Genomic DNA, 24978 nt, shown 5'->3' with positions numbered 1-24978 from the left:
TTCTATCTCATGGTGGATGATTCACTGATGTAATTAATGTCATGGATTGTAAATATGATGGTAAAACACTTGTATATGGTAGATTCATTAGATTAAAAGTGGTTTTGAGGGTAATGAATGAGTTTCCCCTTTTTTAGAGGCAAGTGGTTTGATTGCCTAGATTCCAGTTCCTTGATTACAAATGGTTGAAGCAGCTCCTTTTCTCATGGTTTCGACCCCTGATGTTTAGGATGAGTGATTTGGATGTCTATATGATGTATTTTCTTGGTCATTTTCAAGGGTTGGACTCACTTGAATGCTCAGTGCTTGATTGTACATCATTGTAAGCAGTTTGGCAAGGAAATTAATAAGATTTGCAACTATTTTTAGGGGATCCCTATGGTATGGAGTGTTAGCAGAGTTTTTCATTATGTGATCATTTGTTTACATTTTTTACGTATGCTCTCACTCATTTAATTTCTTCTATTTAAATGTTTTCAAGTCAGATAGGTAGAATCCTTTAATTTTGATGCTTTGCCTTGGGAAAACACACAACATTTCATGTTTTTCTAGTATTTAAGAAGGATCCATGACCTCCACATGCCCTTCTTAGCTTCTCACCAGTAAAACACTTCACCTCATCAAGCCTAAGAGTGCTAAAGCCTATGCCTACCTGGCCCCATAGAACACCCTGCATTTCTAACCTAATTTCCCAGAACTAAATTGCCTAGCTCCATTTGATCCAGCAAAACACCAACAAATTCAATCAAAACCTTTGAGCTACTATACCTAGCCTAAAATCTTGTCCCTAATACAATCATGTTGACTGGGATCCTTACGGAGAGAGCCCTCTCCCGGCCTAGTAGGGCTAGCTACTAGGTTAAGCGTGGTTTGTGGTTACCTTGGCTTGCTTCCCTTCAGCCTGAGGTTCAATCCAACTTGTACATAAATAAGCTGCTTGAAGAAACATTTCAGTTTTCGATATTTGTTTATGTACAGGTTGCAGTATGTATATGTTTTTGGATTAGTATGAGTTGTTTTGGGTTTGCAGCTATTTGACCGTATTGCCCAATGGATGAGGCACTTGGTCTATGGTGTTCTTGACACCTCCAAGGAGTTGCCATCCCAAATAAAGACGATGTTAGTCTAGTATTCACAATCTGTCACTAGGGATCAACATGAGCTCTTACTATGTCTAGTTTTTTTATATGTTCTGCACATGATATTCAGCACAAGACATGTCATAAGTATGTTTATCAGGAGCAGTTGGGAAAGAGCTTTCCAATGGTATATCACACTCCAAAAATGAGCTCCCGGATCAAAAGATACGACCAAATGAATGATTGACTCAAAGATCTCCCGCGCAGCTATTCAAGTATTGAATGATCTAGAGGAAGCTAGGAGATGTCAGTGGCTGGTCTTGTGGCTGGATTGTGATAGAGTAGAAGAGAAAGCAAGGCATGATGCAGACATGAAGGAGCGGCTAAAATAGAAGAAATTGAGGCAACAACAGATTTATTTTCAGAATCAAATAAGGTTGGAGAGGGCTCATATGGGTCTGTCTACAAGTGTACATTGGATAATAGCCTAGTGGCTATCAAGGCTCTTCAACCAGATGCAACCCAAGGGTGGAAACAATTTCAACAAGAGGTTGAACAAGACTTGCAGGAACAATTAAGTGAAATGGAAGATCTTTTGGCTCATTCAAGAAAGGAAACCAAAGAGCTAGAAGCGTTATCTGTTATGGAGATGAAGAACTTGAAGCTGAAAGATTCTAACTATCAGAAGTTCTTGTGTTTCCATTGTCAAACATTCCAGGAGGTGAAGGCTGTCTCTCAACTGGCCAAAGAAGAAGTAATAGAAATGCAAAAAAACTCGCAAATGGAAATTAAGCGTTGGGTATGCTATGTACTGCCATATATAGAACCAACTCACTGGATTATCAACTGCTACTTCAAACTATCACAAGGTTCTTGCAGAGAATCGACAATTGTATATTGAAGTTCAAGACATGAAAGGGAATATTAGGGTGTACTGCAGAGTGAGGCCTATTATAGACATTTTTGGGCACTGCAACCCCAATCATAAATGTCCATAAAACAAGGGCTCTTAAGTCCCTAAAAGTATTGTTCCAACCTCTAAAAGAACATGGTCAACTGATTACATCTTCTCCCAGAAGTTCTCCATGAAAAACTGCTCAGAACTGGTCAAAATTGGACCATCTCACCTGCTCCATGGTCAAAGTGCACTGCATCCCACCTAAATACACAAGGGAGGTGTGATGCATACTGAAAAGCCCTTCTATGGGGTGCGATGGGTGAAAGTGGACAAATGGCAGGGTCAATCTGCAAGGTGGAGAATCATGGAATCTTCCAGAAACTTCTCCTGTGACACTTGCCTCTCTGCATTCGCCCAGGGATGAGTAAGAGATCATCAATCTCCAAGTGGAATCAAGAACTATCAGAGAGAGGACACTAATCAAATCTCAAAAGCTGACTCACCCCCCTTGAAAACATCTATATATGGATCCCTCATCCCAGAGATCCAGAGGCTGGAATTTTGTATCTTGTAAGGAAGTGCTGCTGGTTTCTTGGTGTAACATCATAGTGTTGGGTGATCTAAGCTTTTCATGAGGTGAAGAAGGGCTTTCTTGCTGAGAGGATGACGCTGGGTCAGAACAATTGGTTGTAATCCTCTTTGCTATTCTTGATTATTAATAAAGATATTCGAGTTTTCCTCCACATTCTTGTATGATTGATGATATATGCATTTGTGTGGTCAATATATATCTGGTCCTATATTGTTTATGATAGTAGATCTTTGTTCTTGGATAGTGTTATGCTGCTTTGATTCTACAGGTACTCTTTGAAGCTGGGTAAACGAGGAAGCAAGTGGCAAAGGTCTATCAGAAGGGAGAGGAATCAAGAAAGAAACCAAGCACAAGACAGAGCTTGGTCCCCTTCTTTCCCCTCTTATCTATCTCTCATAAAGGAAAATGAAAGTGGTTTTAGTTTGTTTGTTTCTAAGGTAGCTACCAGCCTTAGTGGGACTAGCAGCTCTGCATAGACACTAGATTTCCCGATAACAAAATGGCGACTCCACTGGGGAGCGAATAGATTGTTTTTTTGTATATATTTGTTTGCTTTATAAACTTACAGATGGAGCTTGAAGTCAAGCCAGCTAGCCTTCGAACTGCATTTGCTATGCAAGTGCAAAGTAGATCAATGTTGCTTCAGTCTATCTTCAGGTTTTGTTTATGAACTAAACAATTGATTTACAAGCTCTCTAATTGTCCTTGTGGTGGCTCTAGTAACCTGCTTAGATCTACCCCTATGATTCATTTACTGATTACCACTTGCTCGGCCAAAATCCCTGAACTTTTCTGCAAACTGTGATCAAGAACTGGATAAAAAGTCTCGCACTGTACCATCGCACCCTCTCTTCAAGGATATCAGTATGCATCGCACTTCTCGTGTGCTGTAGGTGGGATGCATACTGGAATCCCTGTGTAACAGGTGCGCTGATCAGAAAGGGCTAATTTTGCCTTCAGACTTTGGTTTTTTCACTCTTTTCAGCTCTATTCAGGAGTTTTTGCTGTCTGTAGTCAGTATACCTCTGTTGGAAACCCCCTTCCTTGCCATTATTCTGCCTCTATTATGCAAAGAACTGTAAACGTTTTTATGTATTGTGATCCATTTTCAGTTCTCTTTTACAAAGAAGTAGCATAATTGAACTGTTGTTTCTTGATTTGGAAGTATCGCAAGTGTCATTTTCAGTCATAGAAGAGAATCCAATTGTTCTTGATAGTCGATTACACTGTTACTCTTGTATTTGATTTGAATTAGTAGTTTTTCAAGTGTCGAAAGCAAGTTTTCAATTCCAAATAACGAAGTGTCATCATTGTCTTCATTTTGTCTTGAAAAGAAGCTTGTTAGTAATGTCGCTTTGAAAAATAATTCAGATTTGCTCTTAGCTTTCTTTTTATCATTCACACATTAAGAAGGCTGAAAAAAAATACATGCATGTGCATTTGCATTTAGACTATTTTTTGGTTTGATTTAGGACAGTGCATATAGTGTGTGCTCTCTACTCTATGTTGAAAGAATATCATCTCTCTTTCTTTAGTAGCTAGGATTTTCATTGCAAAAAGAAGATTAAACGATTGTTTATCATCTTAGATTGCATTTTAGGAATTGTATATCTACATCACGCGGTGAACCTAAAAGGCAAATTTCTTAAGCAAGATCAACTGTAAAATAAATTTAATGAATCTAAAAACACTTTGGAACCTAACACACAACATTTAGAAGTCTAGGCTAGAGACATATTCCGGCGTCGTAAAGCCTAGTAACTATTGTTTTCATTGCTGGTTGGGTGATTCCTCCACTTTGAGATGATAAGTGCTAGTACAGACTTGTGCTCCCATGTACCGTCGAGTATATATTGGGAGACCACAATAGGCTTTATCCTTTATCCATAGGAAGCCGTGTCTGCCACCCTATCGATCACAATGCACTGAGCACAGCGTTCGGGAAGTTTGACTGCCGTACCATAAAAAGTATTCTGCAGTTTTGCGATTGGTTTGGTAATCCCTCTGTCTAGATTTCCAGAGTAGTCTCTTTTGTTCCTGTTCAGACTCCTTAAAGGAAAAGGTCCATCTGAGTACTTGTCACTTCAAGCTCATTAAAAATCGAAGGCGACTAGAGTCATCTTTTGTTTTTTCTTGACTCTCAAAAATTGAAAAACAAGTTGTGTCAAAGCATCTAAAATTCATTTAATTCGGAAACATATTTCCCCTTGATTTTTAGTTGATCGAGTAATCCGCAATCGTGGAAGAAAGTCAATTGAAACCCCGTCGTTCGCGGAGGCTTACGAGTCAACCGTCTTTGTCTCCAGAATCAAAACTGTTACGGATGAAGCGAACTCGTTTAACTGGTTCCAAATCCCCTGGTAAAGTTAGAACAAGTGTTCCAACACCATCGGAAACTCTGGTTACTCCAACCATTTCTGGTATCCCTGCCTTTACAGAAGAAGTTCCGCAGCCACCAAAGGACAGTAGAGCTGATCCTAGTGTGAAGGTAAACACTTGTATTACTAAACCAGCTCCATCTACAGCTGATTCGGAAGGTGTTATTCCCCAAACATCTGTCGCTGCAGATTCTATACCTTCTTCGGCACCAGAAATATTTTACGGACCTAATGGTCTACCTCTTCCACCTGGTCTGATTGCTATAGAAGAGATTGTGGAGGATCCTCCATCTAGTACTCCATCACAATTTGGAGTTGGGATCACCCTATATCCTTCTTCATCAGAAATTAGTCTATCGTTATCGGAAGCTCCTGTAGAATCGCTAGGAAATCTTTTGGATAGACTAGAAATGTCTGAACAACCGTCGACATCTAGGACTGTGTCATCTGACACAACGACGACAGAACTTCCTACTGTCGCTCCAACAATGTTCGCCGGTATACCATCTGTCCGAACTAGCTCTCAATCACTAGATGGGGCCCACTCAGGGGCTATTTCGACAGTATGGTCCGTTCCCGTTTGTTCATCCGGAATAATATCCGGGAACTCTTATGTTGAGTCTCAGCAAATTGATCCTTCACGGTGTCAATTTGGGCAGTCCAGTCCTCAAGGGCAAGCCATTCCTTTAAGTACTGGATTACCGCTGTATGGGGGGCAATATACCCTTTCATTGTCTCCTCCAGGAGGACAACCATACGAGAGTTCACAACAAAATTCAGGTTATGCTGGAATTACATCTAGCGGTTGGGTGCCAATACTGCCTCAATAACCAAGAGTTGTATACTCGATGCAACAATGTTTACCTATGTCAAATATACCAACTACACCGGCTATTATGACGGTGTCGCAAGTACAAGCGTTGCCTGTTGTATGCCAACCTCAGGTTTCTCAGGTTGTAATGCAACAACCTCTTATCCCTGCGACTCAACCACAATCGCCAACTAGTGGAATGACACAGGCCCAAACGGGTACAATTACCCCTCATCTTGGTCAAACAGTCAGTATTGGACAACAACACATGGCTTCACAACCATGGCTGGTGCAATATCAACAACCGCAATTCCAACAAGTTTACCAAGGATCTGAGCAACAAATCTTTGCAAATAATGGGCAGCCGTATATTCAAAACGGTCAAAATCAACCATTCTACAATGGTTATGCCCATCAACCTTATCAAAGTTACCAGCATCAAATGCATTATGCTGGTATGCAAAGACCAACTGCCCAGGCGATTCCATCTTATCCTAGGTATGCTTTGCCAAACCTGAATCAACAGTTACCCTTCGTGGCAACTTTAGAGTTACTGGATCTAAATCGGCTAACGAACGATCCAATTGCTTACGCCCCTTGGTGGCCAGCGATTCCACATAAACTTCCGTCAGATATTCCTAAATTTAATGGAAATCTGGGTGAAGACCCATCGAATCATGTGATGACCTTTCATCTGTGGTGTTCATCAAACACCCTAAACGATGATTCGATTAGGCTTCGCCTTTTTTAGAGAACGTTAACTGGTCCGGCAGAAAAATGGTATATCGAATTACCTAGAGCTTCGTTTGATAACTTCAGTACCCTAGCCACAACCTTTTTAACCCATTTTCAGTTACCCATAAGGTATGAAACGGGAACAGAACTTCTTACCAATTTCAAACAAACGACGGCCACTCACATATCCGATCATATTCATGAGTGGCGACATCGTCATAGAATGGTAAAAACGTACGTTCCTGATCAACTTTTAGCTGAATGGTTTATCAATTCATTATTACCTTCCATTATAAAAGATGTGGCAAAAGGAGGAGTCGTCACTGAAGAGCAAGTTATTGCTCATGCGCAATATTTAGACTTGATTTATACTTAGTCTGGCAGGCTCTACGATAAAATACCTGACACTCCCAGACCAGAATTTTCCGTTCCTCCTCCTCCTAAATCAAACAATGACTCTCATGCCAGCGATGGCGTGATTGGTACGATAGACATGAAATCAACAAAGGCTACATCTAAAAAGGCCCATAAGATTTCCAGTCAAAATGCAAAAGATGAACTTCTCGCCTCGGAAGTAAATGCCATCTCAACTGAAAAAGGAAAAGAAACCAAGCAACCAGGAGGCAAGAAGAAAAAGAAAGGGAGAAAGAAGAAGTAGGATGAGTCATCTCCTGAAAAACTTTCTGAAAACCCTTCTGGGCAAAGGAAACCCCCTGTGGAGTGTCAGATATGCGATGAGGATCATCGGACAAGGGATTGTCCACATAAAGCTGAAGTTAAGAAACTCTTTAAGAGTTCAAAAACCTCAGCGGTATTGACTGATCCGTTTCCAAACCCGGGAAACAAAATGGTTGCTAATCAAAATGCTTCCTGATCCCAAGTGCTTATGTTGTCTATCTCAAAGCAGCAAAATGATGCTTTGACAAGGAATAAAGATTACGGGAATCCACAACTGTCAAATAACAAGGCTAATGAACAACCTAGTAGTTCGACAACAACTTTGACCGAAGTTGTGCCACCCATCATTCCTGAGCCAATGATAAAGCCGCCAAAGGGAGTAGTACACAAATCGACAATTAATCCTCGTGCCAAAGTAGCACAAAATTATAATATAGTAGAGGACCTGGCCCAATCGCCATCCGCTATGTTGACAATTGAGGTACCGCAAAATTGCCCCTCCCAAAAGCAGGCTCTATTATCAGTAATAGGTGGGATTGAGCTAACGGATTCAAATCTTGTATCCTTTAATCACAAAGGATATGACCCTCAGTTACCAGCTCAACTAGCTTTCCTTATTCAAGTGAAAGCCCTCAACAAAACTGTTCATCGAACAATTATTGATGAGGGGGCATCTACATGTATTATGTTGATGAGTTGCTAGAAAACTTTAGGCTCACCACCCTTGTTGCGATCATCAACAATGTTAAAAGCATTTGATAGACGATCATACACTCCATACGGGATTTTAAATAACTTGCAAGTTGAACTAGGGGGCAAAACAATAGAAATTGATGTTGAAGTAATCGACGGAAACCTCGATTACAACATCCTACTGGGAAGGCCCTGGATATATGCCATGGCTGCAGTTGTGTCGACCTACTTCAGGAAGATTGCATTTCCCTTTCAGGGAGGAATTACAATCGTCGACCAACAAACTTTCCTCCCCAATAGTTCACAAGTTACGGGAAGCATTCCAATGATCCATGGAAGCAATCATTCGCTTCAAAATATCGGAGTAGGCCTCCTAAAAGACCCTGCCTTAATGGGTAATTTTGCCCTACCGCCTCCGAGTAATCTGGCGGAAGTGGCCACAGTGGAAACCTGCAATAGGAAATCTTCTATATCTAATGGATTTGGAAGATTCCTGAACATTTTGACAGCATGGATCATTGCCATTTTAGAAATATTGTAGCAATCAATTTTCTTGGCCTGGGGGGCAGACCCAAATCAATGCTCATCGAGTGTTTGGATAGATAGGTCTAAGGAATATGGTACCTCTTCAGATCCTTGGTCACATGTACATTCTACAGACAAAGGAATCATTCAGTCAATGATGATAGGAGAGGCACCATGGGAAAATCACCACCATCATTCCCATCTTCTGGATTACCACGAAGATTATTCCAGCAACCTTAATCATCCTTCAGTTTTTTATTTTCTATCAAATACTGTAAATATGGTGGATACCGAGGACGGTTCTTATCTCGTGTCGACCTCGTTAAAAAATGAAACAAGGAGTCATGAGGATAGTTCTTTTACTGTGCCAACCTCATTAAAAAATGAAACAACTCCCTTTCCAAATTGAGTCTTTGATTATGATCTCGTAAAATCAAAGTCGAGTCTTTCGAAGATCTCGAAAGTAAACCTTCATTCCAACCATCGAGATGAATGCAATGAAGCTTGGGGGGCATGCACCTCAATTTGCGTTATTATGCTGGGGGCATGCAAACTTATTATGAGCAGTGTTACCGCAGGGTTCAAGCTCATTAAAAAATAAACCTGCCATGAGCAGTGTTACTGCAGGGTTAAAGCTCGTTAAAAAATAAACCCGCCTCGAGAAGTTATAATGCGGAATTCAAGCTCGTTAAAAAATAAACATAAGCAATGAGCAAATGTTCCCCCAGAGTTTAAGCTCATTAAAAAATGAACCAATTTCCGGTAAATAACCATTGTGAATGTATTATCATTAGCCTTTGAAGCCTTGGTCGTGTTCTCATCATCACCTCCACTCTATTTTGGCTGATCATTCACCTCCATTTAATTGTTTACCCTTTTTGAGGAACAGCTGCAAAGAGTGATCCTGTTAGCCACCCTTGTGACACTGCCGTGATTGGAAAATTCCAAACCTTACCTGGAATTAGTTGCTACCCGAATTTATCACTCGTTCCTCGAAAAACAAGTCTCCTTTAAGCTCTTTTCATCTTACTTGTAAAATATGAAAAGATTTCCGAGCAATTGGCCTCTCCAGCTCGTTAAAGTGACCAGAAGTGCTATCCCTCCTTTAAATTTTAATCTTTTTGGACTTGAGGGATTATTACACAAAAAGATCGAGCACTTGTCTTGTTCGGCTCATTAAAAATACCGAAAATTCATCCCTTTTGTATTGTTTTATACTTTTTCGGACTTAAGGGATTATGTGACGAAAAAGGATTATTGGATTTTTCTTTACGTCCCTTTTTCAGACTCTCTAAAATTGAAAAGGACCGAGTTATCTTTGTTGTTAAACTTGTTAAAACCGAATAGCGACAAACTTGTCCATACAGACAAGAGCTAGTTTCACTATCGCTAGGCTCGTTAAAACATAGCGATGGGTTTGCCTGAAGGGAAAATTATAGAACAAGCATATGTTATCCTCCTCAAGATTGACAAAAATAAAGAGGTACTGGTCAGCAATGACTGGGGAAAAATTGGGAAGAAAACTTGAAGAAATTTTATTGGTAGAAAGTCACTCTTGAACATCACACTTTCACTTCGCATCCGAGTCAGGTTGGGTTGTTTCGTTCACTGGTCATATCACCATGGGTCCATCACACCATCCATATTTGGGGTTAACGCTACCAATCCATAATGTCAGTGTCGCCGATATGTTCAAGAGAAGTCGCTCAGAGAATTCACCTGTGTCTCATCCACTGCAATACATTCACGCTCCATCCTTTCATGACTGCCACCCTGAACCTTATATCACCAGATCGTTTTCACCTCCATTAAAATCATTTTCTCTGTTCTGTGTCATTGATGTGGGATTCACTAAGGCCCTCCTATGATGGATCGCTTCTTGTCGACAACAGCTCATTATCCGAGAAGCCGATCTAGGAACAACCCTTTCAGTACTTTGAAGCTTGCATGCCTCAATGGCAAGTTTCTCACTTCCGGCGACAGGTTTACATCAATGGCCTTCGACCGAAAGATTTTGCGTGGTGTTTGACGCCAAGTACCTTATTCACACCACGTGAATTGTACTGTAGTACCTTGAGGGTCATCATCATTATCGGTGATTCCTCTCGTGCCTGTTAACAACTTACATCATTGGCTGGTAATTAGGCTATGTCTTTCCATGTTCGACTCGAGAACATCTCTCACATGGATCGACTTGTACTTTGAGTGATGATCGAATGAGATTGAAGACCCCGAATCTCGTTTCATCCATTCGGGTTGCAATATATATTCAGGAAAATAAAGACATCAAATGTACATCATTACTGCACAGATAATCATCCAACCTAAGGGATGGTGGCTCTACCAGAATCATCAGTCTACACTCAGACGATTGTCTGTCTTATGTACATTAAAATGAATTTATAAAGCTAAGCATGGGAATGCCCGCCTCAACTATATCATGAAAACATTATGAAGATAATGTATTGTATTGTATCTTATTACAGGTCGCCTTCGAGCTTGAGAAAACTTCAGATCCTCATGATAAAGCATTTCACCCGACATCAACAGATTAATGAACTCATGCTTTAGGGGGCAACTGTTATAGACATTTTTGGGCACTGCAACCCCAATCATAAATGTCCATAAAACAAGGGCTCTTAAGTCCCTAAAAGTATTGTTCCAACCTCTAAAAGAACAAGGTCAACTGATTGCATCTTCTCCCAGAAGTTCTCCATGAAAAACTGCTCAGAACTGGTCAAAACTGGACCATCTCACCTGCTCCATGGTCAAAGTGTGCTGCATCCCACCTAAATACACAAGGGAGGTGCGATGCATACTAAAAAGCCCTTCTATGGGGTGTGATGGGCGAGAGTGGACAAATGGCAGGGTCAATCTGCAAGGTGGAGGATCATGGAATCTTCCAAAAACTTCTCCTGTGACACTTCTCTCTCTACATTTGCCCAGGGATTAGTAAGAGATCATCAATGTCCAAGTGGAATCAAGAACTATCAGAGAGAGGACACTAATCAAATCTCAAAAGATGACTCACCCCCCTTGCAAACATCTATATATGGATCCCTCATCCTAGAGATCCAGAGGCTGGAATTTTGTATCTTGTAAGGAAGTGCTGCTGGTTTCTTGGTGTAACATCATAGTGTTGGGTGATCTAAGCTTTTCATGAGGTGAAGAAGGGATTTCTTGCTGAGAGGATGACACTGGGTCAGAACAATTGGTTGTAATCCTCTTTGCTATTCTTGATTATTAATAAAGCTATTCGAGTTTTCCTCCACATTCTTGTATGATTGATGATATATGCATTTGTGTGGTCAATATATATCTGGTCCTATATTGTTTATGATAGTAGATCTTTATTCTTGGATAGTGTTATGCTGCTTTGATTCTATAGGTAATCTTTGAAGCTGGGTAAACAAGGAAGCAAGTGGCAAAGGTCTATCAGAAGGGAGAGGAATCAAGCAAGGAACCAAGTGCAAGACAGAGGTTGATCCCCTTCTTTCCCCTCTTATCTATCTCTCATAAAGGAAAACAAAAGTGGTTTTAGTTTTTTTGTTTCTAAGGTAGCTACTAGCCTTAGTGGGACTAGCAGCTCTGCATAGACACTAGATTTCCTGATAACAAGGCCTTTTCTCCTAGGCTAGTCTGGAAACCAAACTACTGTAGATTACATGGGTAAAAATGGAGAGTGGTTAATTGTTAATCCCAACAAACAAGGAAAAGAAGCCCAAAGAATGTTTACCTTCAATAAAGTCTTTGGTCCTTTTGCATCTCAAGAGCAAGTGTTTATAGACACACATCCGCTGATCTGGTGTGTTCTAGATGGTTACCATGTTTGCATCTTTGCATATGGTCAAACTGGTTTCGTAAATACTTTTACAATGACTGGTCCAAATTCATCATCAGAGGACCACTGGGGAGTTAATTACCGAGCATTAAATGATCTTTTTCAGATTTCACAAAAATAAGAGACTTATTTCTATATGAAGTTGGTGTTCAAATGATAGAAATAAATAATGAGCAAGTACACAATCTACTTTCAATTGAAGGTTCAAATAAAAGGTTTGTGATTCAAAGCATATCCCAACCCAATGGCCTCAATGTTCTTGATGCTAGTATGTTGCCTATTGAATCAACACCAGATGTTTTAGATTTAATGAAAATTGGACAAAAGAACAGGGCAGTAGGTGGTACTGCTCTCAATGAACATAGTAGTCTTTCTCACAATGTCTTGACTGTGCATGTGCAAGGAACAAACTTGTCTTCTGGAGCTATTCTTCATGGGTGCCTTCATTTGGTTGACCTTGCTGGGAGCGAGAGGGTTGATAGGTCGGAAGTTACTGGTGATAGACTTAGAGAAGCACAACATATCAATAAATCTCTGTTAGCTCTTGGGGATGTCATATCTACTTTAGCCAACAAAAGTGCTCATGTACCATATCGTAACAGCAAGCCTACTCAAATTCTTCAGGATTCCTTAGGTGGGCATGCAAAAACACTTATGTTCGTACAACTTAATCCAGATATCAAATCTTATTCTGAGACAATAAGCACACTAAAATTTGCAGAACGGATGTCTGGTGTTGAGCTGGGTGCTGCATGAAGCAACAAGGAGAGTAAGGAACTTAAGGATCAGATTGCAACACTGAAGGATGTTGTTACAAAGAAAGATATTGAGATTGAATGCTTACAAACATTCAAGGAGTCAAGACTCCATACTCAAGGTACTAATTCTAATAGCGACAAACTTAGGACCGAAGGCCCAGCCCAACTCTTAATCTCAGCGCCCCTGCATCCACAACACACACAAGTAAAAACATTGAAACCAAGTAAAAAATCGATATCAAACCTATCTGGAGTGTAGCGCTGCGCTCCTGGCTATGGCAATGCGCTTCTGGACTATGGTGCTACGCGTAGCCCTTTGGCGTTGTGCATAGGGCCATTCTAAAAAACAAATTTCTGTAGGTTCCCGCTTGGGCTCACATTGCTCTTTTGCTCACGCTGGCTCTAATACATGGGATCAGGCTGAGAATATTTACAATAATTTCCAACGATGTTGGGAACAAGAAAGTACCAAACACAAACCATGGCTATTAAGGGCATTGAATCGCAGTCTTGGAGGACGATTCTGGTTTGGAGGTTTATTCAAGATTGGATATGATGCTTCAAAATTTGTTGGTCCTAGGTGGAGATGGACGCTATTTCAACAAGGAAGCTGCTCAGATCATCATAAAAATAGTAGCAGGTCATGGAGTAGGAAAAATTCTTGTCGGCAGGGATGGACTAATGTCAACACCTGCAGTGTCTGCAGTTATCCGAAAACATAAGGCTAATGGGGGTTTTATTATGAGTGCAAGCCACAATCTTGGAGGACCAGAAAATGACTGGGGTATCAAGTTTAATTACGGCAGTGGACAACCTGCACCTGAATCTATTACTGACAAGATATATGGCAACACTCTGTCTATTTCGGAAATCAAGATGGCAAACATTTCAGATGTGGATTTGTCTAGATTGGGAGTTACCAAGTTTGGCAGTTTTACTGTAGAAGTTGTTGATCCTATTTCTGATTATAAGGAGCTACTACAGAGTGTCTTTGATTTTGAACTTATAAAGACCTTCATAACACGACCAGATTTCAAGTTCAAATTCGATGCTATGCATGCCATAACTGGTGCCTATGCAAAGCCTATCTTTGTGGATCAACTTGGAGCAAATGCAGATTCTATATCCAATGGAATTCACTTTGTTTTCACTCATGGATCTAGGATTATATTTCTCTTATCAAGCACAGGTTCAGCTAGCGCGACAATTAGACTTTATGTGGAACAATATGAGCCAGATGTTTCTAAACATGACGTGGATGCACAAACAACATTGAAGCCTTTAATTGATGTTGCTTTGTCAATATCAAAGCTTAAGGAGTACACTGGACGTGAAAAACCCACAGTCATTACATGAACCAACATAATGTGTTTGAGTTATATTCCAAGGGATTAAAATTTTGTCATTATTATTTCCAGTGCAGGATCAACGAAAGTTTGGCTTTGCAACCGAGGCTGCTCCTTCCAAGACTTCTTCAAGTGTTGCCTCCAAGAAAGCAAAAGATATTTCCAAAGTGTCATCAGTTTTTGGGTATGATAGTGATGGAGAATCATAATTAGACGTGGCATTATTCGAATATTTCTAGGAACCGATGGCAAATGTTTTAGCCATGAAATCAGCAGTGCTGAGTTTTTGAAGGGGATAGATGGCAACATTCAAATTTTCCAATGAACAGGTGGCAGAGCTGAAATCAGCAGTTGTTAAAACATTCCAGGTTTCAAGCGATGACATCTTCAGCAGTTCCAGTTCAAAGATTGCAGCAAATCTATTTTGATGAGGTCTAATTAAATTATTTAATTATGATTAATTATTTAGTTATAATTTAATTTATGTAATTTGACCACAACAAATATTTTATTTTGATTTTTGTTTTAATTATTTTGATTTCTATGTTCAGGAAATCATAGTTAATATGTAAAAGGGTATATATAGGGTGATTTTTGAAGATGTAGAGGTTCGATTTTGGCAGTAGAGAGGCTGCTTGGCACTGTGTAAAATTTCCTGAATATCATTTTAATAAAGCAGTTTTCTACCCTTTGTACCTGGGAATTATCACAGTGTTGATGTTTAGTATGTTTTTCCTGTAATTCACTTACATATTTTGTTTTTCTGCCTTGTTACAACATTATATAAGAGATATGTTAGGAATTCATCTATAACGATGCTCCTTGCATAATGATTTTGCTGTTAGATGTAATGGTTGTCTTTGCAGAATTCATCCTTTACTAGATGCTCTATTGAGAAACCTTGTGTTTCTCGTTCATTTAAAGCTATTACTACAGATCCAGCCCCTATTTGATGCCTGCAAGGTAGCGAGCTTTCTCCCCTATTCTTCTCACATTTGCAATCTTCTATCTGGCTGAACATGGCACTTAATTTGCCCCAAGTTTGCCTGCAGAAATTGGCCTTGACTTCATAGCCCAAACATCCTTTCTCTTGCTGTTTCAACCCAAAAACCCTTCAAAAAAATCCCCGCACTCCATAGCTAGCCTAAAATTTCATTTATTGCAGTCACATCTTGTTGGCAAAGAGAGAGCCCTCTCTGGTCTGGCAAGCTAGATGCCAGATCGAAAGCTTGGTTTGTGGTTACCTCAGAATTGCCTCTTCTCAGCCTTGAGGTTCATTCTAAGTGATAACTCATCCCAGTCGAAGAATTTGATTTTTAATCCTAAGTTAAATGAGGCATGGAAAGTGTTTACTTAAACTCTTAATTCAAAGACTCATGAACAGAATACAACGTCTCAAAGTACAACAACTTTACAACATGATGATGTTCATATCTCTTTGAAGAATTCTAAGTAGGATACAAACTCAGGAGAGACTTTTGATAAGTCCTCTTCTCAAAAGGACATTGAGATCATTCTTTCTTTTCCCAATGCAGAAGAAACTATAAATATTGAATAAATACCTCCTTTAGACATTTTCTACATTCCTCAGCATAATGTTGTGTTAAAAAGGGGAAGGAATAAAAGGAAATTAGAACAATCTCAACCATTGGTACCCAAAAATATTTCTTCTTTTTAAGTCCTATGGAAAGGTTCCACTACAACACCAGCAGAAGAGTTAGGAAATCTAACTCAATTTATAGGTGCCTATGCTTCGACAACCATTGAAAAAGATGTAGAAATTCAAGAACTGCTTCAGGAAAAAGAGGAAAGAATCATCTCACTGGAGCAGAATCTTGATATTGAGAAAAATAAAATTAATGAACAATGGCAGAATCAAGTATCCGAGTTAGAACAGAAATTTGATTCCTTGAAGATACAATATGAAAAAGAGGTACAAATGAAAGATCAAATTAAGAATATGTAGGAGAAAATAGAACAATTTCATGTCAATCCTCAATTGACATAATTCAAGAAAGAGGCCAAAGAATTAAATTCTTTGCTTAAGCATCAACAAAAATTATTTTGCAATAAGCTTATGATGATTCAAGATCAATGTAAAACTGCAAACTCATTGATTGATTAGTTGTATGACATGACAAAATATTTCGATGAAGTGAATGGGAAAATTTATGATTTTATAAACTGGAAAGAAAATGCCAAAGGCAGAGCTACAAATCTTGCTAAAATGGATGAAACTCAAAAAATCATAATTTTCAGAGAATGGGAAATCAAGATGAAGCAGGCTGAAGGTATTGCACATGAAGGTCGGGATATTTCTAGTTATATCATAAAAGCAATTAATGATACCTTAATGAAATCAAAAACTATCTCTAAATACTCCAAAGATTCAATGCCAGATGCAAGACATTACTAAAGCCATGGTAGGAACAGAGTACCAGAATGATTGAAATGATTGAGAAATTATCTAAATTAGACCTTGAACATCATTGGAAGTTCTTGGTTAGGCCACATATTCAATGGTCACTTATCTGATTTATTTCTAATGTCACTACTCAGATGCTACCATCACTCAAGACTGCTATTTTTACTAGTCAGATGAGGATCAAGCCCAAGCATCGTCTGAAGCTCACTATCTTGTTGGATATATACAGATTGTGAAAACTTACTATTGGGAAGTCTTCATCCTAAGCTTAGAAAGTTGTTGCAATGATTTTTTGATTAGTTCATTATTTTTGTTTCTGTTGAGAAGTTGTTGGAATGGTTTATTTTTATTCTTTGTACTAAGATTATAAATTACTTTTCCGAGATGGAGAAATGGTTCTGAATTTTGAAAAGAAAGGACTTAAAATTGCAATATTGTATTTTAAGTTTTTCTTATATAAGTTGAACCATTTGCATTTCCGAGATGAGAATATATACAGTTTATCGGGTACTATTATCCTATGTTTCCATGTTTTTTTCTTTGAAAGGATTTGTTTTATGTTATTGTTCACATATATGTGTGTTAATCAATCTTTCATGATCACTATTGATATGTTGGATTGAAATTTAATGTTATATTGTGAGCAATGCGATATTTGATCATATGTGATGTTTTAAATTAAATTAATTAAATTAAATCAATTTACTCTCATTGAATTATTTTTGTGATTTCATAATGATCTACATTGTTATGTCACTTAGGATATATTTCTAGCAAATATGTTTTCAACTTACCCGGGTATTATAATATTCTGTAATAGTTTGATAATTAGTTGTTAGAATATATTCATTCCATCACCATCCATTATCTAATTCCACATATTTTAATTAAGGGAAACTGGTCCCATAATTCTAGTCGGAGCCACCATTCCAAATGGAAAAGGGTGTACTTGGGACCCCGACCGGGTGGTTTTCCGCCAATGTTGATAAGGTCATTTCAGATCATCAACATTTTTGGTGCTAGAGGGAAGGCCTACAGACTATGAATGGTAATAAAGTCTCATTCTAAATCAAGAAATCATTCTAGGAGTCGATCCCCCTCAAAATCTTCTCCAACTTCTAGATCACATTCCAAATTTCTTGATCCTAGGTTTGAAGTTGCCAAACAATCTTCAAAATCTACTAGCCTTGTAATAAAATCAGCTAGTGAAATGTCTGTTCACACACCACTTTTAGATCAACCTATTGAAGCCCCTGAAATTCAAACTCTCATACAAAAATTGGAAGGAATTTCCATTTCTGAAGAGAAATTTACTCAACTAGAACCTTTTGAAGGTAGTGTTACTTCTTCACTAAAGTCTACTGGAGTCATTACCAGATTACAAAGTCAGAAATGTGGAGTCAAACCATTAGAATTCCATTTACGACTCACAAGAAAAATAAACATATCTCTGGTAGTGATTCATCGGCTAGTGAGAAAGATACCTCCTATCCATGTCATACTCCTACGATTCATCCTACTCCTTCTCACCCTTCTTTATGATATTCTTATGACCCTTTGACATCTTCAACCACTCCTATTTCTTCTCTCCAACCAATGAACACTATCATTGTTGGTAGTGTTACTAGGGAAATTTCTACAATTGTCAATACTTCAACCACCCCTTCATTAAGTACATCTACTTCTAGATCATCATCATCAACCACTGGTCATATTGTTAATCCCAGAATGGAAGATAGACCATGGAACAATCTAGGAGCAGTTGCGATGAATCCTCCTCTGCACCCTCTCCCTAAACATCCAGAGGGATGGTTTCCTAAATATAATCTCGATGATGGGATCCCTGCAGAAGAAAACTTACATAATTTTATGTTAGCAATTAATCTTAATGAAGTTTCAGAGGCATACGTAGTTTGTAGATTATTTCCTTATACTTTTGAAGGATCAGCGGGCTCATGGTATTTCTCTTTATCTCCTAGATCAATCACTAATTGGGATACATTCGAAGAATATTTCCTTAAAAAATTTGGGGATGATAAAATAATAGCAACATTAATTAATGAATTATCAAACCTCAAGGATTTACCTAATGAGAAAGTGAAAGACTTTAATTCAAGGTTTAATAAACTTCTAAATAAAATCCCAATTGCATCTAGACTTGTCGTTGATGTTCAAATTGATAGGTATATCAATTCCCTACCTTCAAATATTTCTATGTTTGTTGACAAAGCTCATCAGACAATACTTAGTGACAATATGAAAGAAGATATGGATGTTGAGAAAAGAATACTATCTCTTGAGAAGAAAGCTGTTGTTGAAGAGAGAAAACCAGCTAAAAAAGTTACCTTTAAGGAAGAATCTAAAGAGAAGAATTCCAAGGATCCTTATGATCTTGAAGGTCTACAAAAATTCCTAAAAACCTTTTCTAATGAGATGGTTGAATTGAAAAATAAGGTAGCTGAAACTTCAACAAAGATATCTTTTAGGCCCTTTAAGAAAAATCAACCTGTTCAATTTCAAGCACCTGCTTAGATATCCACTACAGATTTAGATGAAGAAGAGGAAGAAGAAGATACAATGTCAGCAGAAGAAACAAAATAAGAAGAGGTAACTCAAGTGAGTGGATTATTGGATTTTATGCTCACTACACAAAATGATGATGATGAAGAAGAGGATCTTGCTGTTACTACTCAAAGTAAATCATTAGGGGAATTTTGAGGTCTAAACTGGGCCTCCTAAGAAAAATGTACAACCAAAATAAACTTTATAAGAACCAATAGGATTCAAGATGATGATGTCAACCATGGGGGATGATTCACCATTTTTGGAGTAAAAAAGTAAAAATATTAAAAGATAATAAAATAATAAAACTACTTCTTCAACTCATATTCCTAACTTATCTCACTAAGGTTTTACTCAAATTTCGAGTGGGAGTACTCGTTGGATGCGAAATTTAATTACTAATCAAGGAGTACCCATGTTGCATACTTTTGATGGACCATACTACACGAAAATCAGAAATACAATCACGTTTTTCATGTATTTCACAATTTTTGTGTAGCAGGGTCTATCGAAAGTATGCAACATGGGTACTCGTTGGATGAGGAATCAAATTTTTCATCCAAGAAATGTTTCCACTTGAAATTTGATTAAACCCATAGGGAGATAAGTTGAAAATATGAGTTGAAAAAACAATTTTTCCTTTTTTCTCTCTAAAATTTGATGTAATCTAATTTTATTTTATTATTTCCACTACTATTTATAATTTCCTTAGGAGGCCCATTTTAGACCTCAAAATTCCCCTAATGGGACCCACGTATACAACACAAAAGAATAAAAAAGTTCCAAATAGTTCATCGAATGACAAAGGTACATCCAAAAAGTCATCTAATCAGCCTTCAGGATCCACATCAAATACTCTTAAAACTCCTCTTGCTACTTCTTCTACATCAAAAAATCTATTATTTTCAAATTTTATTGAATATAATATAGCCAAGGATATGAAAAAGACCAAAGTGAACATTTCCTTATATGAGGTCAGTAAGTGAAAACAACAACAAAAGTTATTGCTTAATGAATTAAATATTATTCCTACTTCTCCATTACCTTCAACTGCTGTCACTACCAAAGTCTCTAAAGGAATGAAAATACCTCCTCATGTCTCTTCTAATAAGCTTAATCCCTCTGATGCAATTTTGATAGGAGAAATGTCTAATTCACATACACTTCCTTTTTTTTTAACTTTTGAACTTTCCAACAATCACGTTCATAATTGTCTGGTAGATTCGAGTGCTTCTTTCAATATCATGCCTTATTCTATATGCTTGAAATTGAATGTGAAACCGCAGAAATATATTGTGCAAATAGTTTAGCTTTATAGAACACAATTTAAGGTTCTAGGAGAAATGAATGAATTACTAATTAGACTTTCATCCAATTCAATTTTTTTTTTTCTTTTTTCTTTCAGATTATATATACTTTAGTGGCAGATATTCCTGAATTCTATGGTCTTATTCTATGTAGGGATCGTTTTGAAAAGTTACATGGTTATTCTTCTATAGATTGGTCTCATCCACAGGGGCTTCACTAACGAAGCAATATAATATCACGTCCGTTGATATTGGGGTATAAAAGATAAAAAAAACACAAAACAATATATTGACTATATAATAGGGGTTAGAGGGGTTTTTATATGTTATATAATAATATATATATTATAGGGTATTTTTTATTTAAAAAAATGGCCAAGAAGAGGCAAAAAAGAGGCGTGAGGTGTGAGTGACAACACACCACCTACGCATCGCACCACCAATGCACCATCTATTTTGCACCTATTTTGCTAGGCGAGAGCACGATGAGAGCTCTGTTTGTAGTCCTATATCATAGTTGGGTGAGAGTATCATACCTCGGCTTTGTTGCACAACCTCAGCTCTTTTGCACCTATTTTGCTGGGCAAGAGGCACCACACCACCAGCGCACCATCTATTTTGCACCTATTTTGCTGGGCGAGAGCACGACGAGAGCTCTGTTCGTAGTCCTGTATCATAGCTGGGCGAGAGTATCATACCTCGGCTCTGTTGCACAACCTCGACTCTTTTGCACCTATTTTCCCATATCATAGTTGGGTGAGAGCTCTGTTCGTAGTCCCGTATCATAGCTGGGCGAGAGTATCATAGCTTGGGTTCAGGGTGAATTGCACTAGCTGCTGCCATCACCGGGGAGCAGTCTAAAATCCATATCATAGTCTTTCTCATCCATATGGCATTGTGTTTTATCTGAAGTGTTTGGGGCTACAGAAGCAGTCGTGTTTGGGGCTACAGAAGCAGTCGAGGTGGGCCTGGCATATAATAGAGAAGGTTTTTTTTACCGGTGTTGAACGTTGACAAGCAATCCAGGTATTTTTCATCATTTTCATTTTGGGGGCTAAAAATTAATTATTCTGGTGCTTTAGATAATGATTAGGATTTTGTTGTTTTGTGCTTTAGATAATGATTAGGGTTTTGTTGTTTTCGGATGGGACCTTTCATTCTCTTCCCCATGACCGTCTTCTAAAGATAGAATCCCATTTGGCATCAAGAGATCTATTAGAGTTTGACCTACCAGATATCCATGAATCCTCTCTTTCGAGATGAACTACCACCTATGAAAGGGTTAAGCACCTCTTCTGTCAGATCCAAAACTTCACCATTGCGCTAGCTCTAGCCATGGAAAATCTAGATCCACTAAGTTTCTAGTGTTAAGCATAACATTATTTGCTATTCGAATAGATACTCATTTAATACCAAGAATTCTCACCCTAAATTAGGGGTATTCTCTGCTTCGTATGAAGAAAATGATCAAATTATCACGTAAGTCACATTTGTAGAGTATGCTTAATCACCTTTAGAGAGAGTTTCTTGCCTCCTAATAGGCATGGTGACAGAAAACAGATCTCGTGATCAGGAAATCCATAGGTAATCCATAGGCTAGAGTTGTCTAAACTGTCAAATCTGATGAGTGATTCTGATTTGAAATTCCTACCCTGCTCTTGAGTCAAGGCTTTCAACCAAAGAGAAAAACAAGTCTTCTAGACAATATTCAGGAAAGGGGAGTAGGCTTCTATTTCCTTGAGCTTATGGCATGGATTTTTTACAAAACATACCTTGTGCTTCTCCCATTCCCAGTGGTCATATCAAGAGGTTTTTTGACATGCAAATTGTAAACTCTTCGACAGTTGTATGGTTGTATAAACATTGTTTGTTCAACATTGGAACTATGATCTGAAATCGAAAGTTTATCCTTATACATATTAAGTCCACTAGAATCAGGTGAGAATCTCTCCACATATTTGTCATTAGAGAAATCTTTAGGTCCATTGTTCATGTCATTGTTGGAATTTGAAGATAAAAGTTACTCTGAAATGCCCTCTTCGATGACAACCTCAACATCCTCAAAAGTGCAATTATCACAATCATCAAAATGTAACCCTAAGACCTATTATAGATTTTCTTCACTTCTGAATGCAAATTAATGTTGCCAAATATGTTGTTCACAATATTCTTATAGTAATGTTTCAGAATAACATGGTCATTGTAAGACTGAATTTCTACCCAAAGAAAATGATTAGGAAATGCCCAGCCAAGATGATGCTCAGTTCTCATTTGGTTGTTTTCCCTACAGTTCTCTCTGTCCATGTAATGAAGGTCTTCCTTAAAAGAGGAAAAGAAAGGGCCTCTTCTCAAATTATACACAATAAACTCATCCAAATCACATTTTTTTGGAGATCATTTGTTTATCAAGATCTAGACCTTGTGATGAAACGAGTTTGGTTTTTCATATTCTTTATCATCTTCATAATTTTCTCCTTTACACCTAGATAAACTATGATCATAAGGCCATGTAGGTTGGTTTAGATAATCAATAAATCTCCTTTCATTCATAATCATAGAGCTACCACCTATATTTGGTGCTTTTCAGTATTTTGAAGAAGGAAAATGGAGTTGAAAATGTCAATCATACTACTGGAATCCTTTCCATGGAGAAGAGAATATTTTTTGTCTAATTCCAACGTTTCCTTGGATAAGATGAAGGGTTTATTCATGTCTGAAAAGTCTTTCCTGTTTCCATACTTAATTGTTATAGCAGCACATAGCGAATTCATCTCTACTTTGTGCATTTTAGCAAGTTCCAAGACAAGCACATTTGTAGGGTCACTTTGATAAGTTGGGAAGACAATGTCAAATTCCTTTCTTCTTTCAATACAAAGCCCAATCAATAAACTCATTGCACAAGTCTTTGACCAATCACTCACAAAGCCTCATGTCTATGCTCTCTTGAAGTTCTTGATAACTTTCTTCATCAAGAACCTCATTATCTTCTTGATCATGATAGGGGAGGATCAAACATGGATTCTTCTTGTAGGACTATCATCAATACTTGATAGGTATCTTCATTCCTTCAAAATTTGAGACTCTAGTGCTTGAGAAATTCTTCAATGAAAACTAGAATAGAGGGTATACTCCTTAATTTGCAAGAATATACAAGCCACTCCTTTTTTGTTTGTTCCCCACCAAAATGGGTAACCCTAGAGGAGAAAACTTTTCTCCTATTTCTTCACATCCAATCGGCCAGCCATGCAGCCACCACTAGCCGATGATGTGCCATTATATCTCTACCACCTGCATCAGTCATATGCTTCTCACCCATTCGGCAAGAGCACATGGACGAAGGTGGGATTTCGATCAAAATGTGCTTTATTTATTTTGTAATCGGGTACTTATGTTTGTTTGTATTTGAGAATTTGATATGGATTATGGGGTGAACTAGAAGAAGGAGGGGTTTTAACCTTGATCTTGTTCCCTCACCTTAAATGGGGGTTAATATTTGATCCTAGTCCAGTGGGATCTCCCTTAATGGCCCAGTGGGTAAAGGAGGGGCACTACTTGGGAAGCCCTGATTGAGATAGTGTAGTTCCATCTATCCTTATTCCATACTTACCACTTTCCATCGTACATTATAAGCCCTTATCTCACATCCATTCTCAGGTTCAACTAACCATTGGTTCTTTAGGATTTGGGACCCATACATCCTCATACCTAGGTGGGACCTGAAACTTTTCCCTAGGAGGTTGATGCAACTAAAATAAAACAACTTTTCCACCCTTGGACACAAAAATCAGCGGTGGGAAGCTTCAATCTTAAATTGCAACTGTAAAATAACATCCTAAAAGAAATAGACTGCTTTCTTGTTAGATATATACAAAGAGGTATACAAGAAGTGTTCAAGGTGACATTACTTAGTTTCCCTACATGGGCATATGATCAAAATTCCGTATTTTTGGAATATGTACTTTCTCACGAAAATAATTTCCAATTGATATCAATGCATCCAGTTGATTGATGAGTCTCACATTCAAAATATAAAGATTGAATTATCTGCTAGCTACTGGGCATAAATATGCCATTAATTTTTAGGATATACCTATGCTTATACCTCAAGATAGAGTTTAAAGTGTTTCTTCCCTACTCCAATTGAGGTTGTGATCAAGGCAATGTTTTCTTGTATTCGTTATATAACAGTCATTTTGGAAGCAATTGAGTATTTCTGCTATTTTGGATTTTGGAAAATTGTGTGTGATACCTATAGGTGGAAATCCTGTAGAAATCTGCAAACTTATCCTGTACAAGAACTCTTAAAATAATATGGATAGTCTAATGTCACTTGGATCAACCCCCTGCACT

General features: G+C 38.1%; 1 pseudogene; it reads left to right on the top strand.

Moving 5' to 3' along the window:
* The window catches only part of LOC149229344 (kinesin-like protein KIN-14C), a 30471-nt pseudogene extending 16127 nt beyond the window's left edge, over positions 1–14344 (top strand).
* Positions 14345–24978: the final 10634 nt, after the last annotated feature.

This window comes from Pinus tabuliformis, chromosome J (genome assembly GCF_031772625.1).
Source record: "Pinus tabuliformis cultivar Carrire ecotype Pingquan chromosome J, CPIR1, whole genome shotgun sequence".
Taxonomy (NCBI): Eukaryota; Viridiplantae; Streptophyta; class Pinopsida; order Pinales; family Pinaceae; genus Pinus; species Pinus tabuliformis.
The sequence above is the reverse complement of the archived record's forward strand: the minus strand, read 5'-3'. Positions and strand labels throughout refer to the sequence as shown.